The following is a 2760-nucleotide window of genomic DNA, read 5'->3' as shown; positions in this document are numbered from 1 at the left end:
AGTGGGGCCCCCTAAATTCGGGGGCCCGAAAGCGTTGCTTCCAGTTGCTTCCCTGTAGTTACGCCACTGGTACATATATATGTTTATATAAACTTTTTACTTCATTAAGTTTATATATTATATTCACGAAATCAAATGAAAGCTTCATAAATAATAAAAAATAAAATAACGGAAAAATAAAATTAAACATAAGTGAAAAATGTTATTATTTTTTGTTTGCTTTTTGAATACAAAAACAAGTACCCGTATATTTAAGCTGATCTGCCTTTTTCTCTAAGGCAAATCTAAAAAGCAACAATAATAAAATAACAGGGCAACCTGCATGATATTTTACTCGTATATACGTATGTATATTCCCCTACAAATTTCGTTGATATATAAAATTATACTACCAGCAGTGTATATTGATGCTACACTCTCATTGAATTGTGCCAACGCTAATAAACATTAGTAAATCAAATTTATAATCTAATAATAAAATACAAATAACAAATTAAAAATAAAAGTTTAGCCGAAATTGCACGAGCTCTGAAACGAAAAAACACGAACCACAAAGCAAATACAACACGAAACAACGTGCTAGCGTAGCACTTTAGTTTGGTCGCAAAACAACAGTAAACCAAACAGAAAAAAATAAAAAAGAATTAACACAAAAACAAAAAAAGCACAAACTTACAAGTAAACCATCATAAATTCAACGTCATATAAATATGTATATACATATGAATGTATATTCACATATATATGTATGTACATAATAAATATATAAAAATATGATATTATAAATAATGACTGGTACAAAAACAATTTACGTATACATATTTATTTTTCGTTATAGTATATAGTAATAAAATACTAGTGAGTGGGCATGGTGGAAATACGAAAATGATTTAATATTCGATAAAGAAACAAAAACAAAATATAATATAAAATAATATAAAGTAAAAAAATCTACACAACAACAATGAGCTGTGTTGCTTTACTTATATTGAGGCCAATTCAATTGTGCGCACAGCAGCATGCATACATACTGACAAAGCCAACGAGGGCCTCGCATGAGACTATCGGCAAAGACAGCGTTTCAAATATGCATAAATAAAATGATGTAGACGTAGTAGAATGAGTAAGCGCGAGAGAGCGAGCAAGAAAATTAGTATATACATACATATATATGAATGAAGTGAACGACGTCGACGATTACTTGTTTTTGCCATTTGCTGTTGTTTTTTTTTCGTGTTATTTTTAATTAATACAAATATATAAATTAATATATGTATGTATATTATATATATGTATATATACGAATATTCACAATTTAAGTTTGTCTGATTCATTTTATCATATATAAATAAATATGTATGTATATATGTATGTAAGAAAAATGTAGATGAAAATATCGATTATTAAATTAATGATAATGTCTGTAGAAGTATATACATACATATGTATGTATGACGTGTATACAAACTGGCATTCTATAAAAAAGTGGTGGGTTTTAATAAGCAACTGAGAGGCTTCGGTACCTAAAGAACTTTATTGAATCCAATTACATAAATTTCTGAAATTTTTCTTAATTACTTTGCAAGGAAAATTTATAGATCAAGAAAATGATAAAATTCAACAAAAATTAAAATACTAACAAAGTTTTTTTAAAGAATATTTTTATTAGCATAATATTATTACATTATTATTATTATTACATTACATTATTATTACATTTTAAATCTAATTTCTATATGTTATGTATATATGTATATGTGATTAAACTTAAATTAAACAAAATAACATAATTTTAGTAAGTATTCTGATTAAATCAAGTTCTAAAAAGTCGATGTAGTGAATGTATGTACATATGTATATTTTTAATAATTGTCTAGAGATCGATAAAAAGTAGAGCTAACTGTCGCTAATTGATTTCGTTTTGTCCGTTGATTTTGTTTGTCAAAAGAACAGTCAGGATTTTTATGAAAGTTTTATGTTTACAAAATATAAGTATTAAATAGGCTTAGGTTATCTAGATCTGCACATATTGTAGGATGTTTAAAAAAGAAAATTTATTTTTAAAGTAAAAAAACAAACGTGTTTGTGCTTGTACATAGTACATTATCACCCCAGCATGACTTCTTCACTTTTTTTGGTTCCACATTTTAAACAGACTGTCACGTACATGCATATGTATGTAAGTATGTGTATATTCCTACACAAGTATGCACACATTTACACAAACAAAACCATCAAATATTCTTTGTTAAGTTAATTAAATTAATACATGTTTCCCCTCAATGCTTTAAAAAAAACTGAAGAAAATGTGAAAAAGAATATACAACGAATGCAGGAATGAAAGAATTACAATTATTTATAGAAAAAGCATTCGTTTTTACCATTTACTTTTCTTATCTCTTCACTTGAAAAGCGTTCGAAAAATTGTGTATACACAGAAATATGCATGGATGATTAAACAAAAAAAAAATTGTGAAAAGAGATTTTAGAATTTTTCATTTTATCCTTTTGCCTGCATGTGCACAAAAGAAAATTAGCAATAGCATTATAACTACCTGGAATTTATTAAGCTGTCTACCTTTTTTCCTATGGCTTTATTCTAAGAATTCTCTAAAATGTTGGTATACCTAAAAACCAGTTAGGAAATATGTATGCCTGCCTTTCCAAGAATTCCAAGATTACACAATCAGAAATGCAAACATATATATACGCATGTATGTGTGTATTTGTGGTCATAAATAGTCTTACAATATTTATTGG

Source organism: Teleopsis dalmanni, chromosome 1 (assembly GCF_002237135.1).
Source record: "Teleopsis dalmanni isolate 2A chromosome 1, ASM223713v2, whole genome shotgun sequence".
NCBI classification, from domain to species: Eukaryota; Metazoa; Arthropoda; class Insecta; order Diptera; family Diopsidae; genus Teleopsis; species Teleopsis dalmanni.
This window is presented reverse-complemented; position numbering follows the sequence as displayed.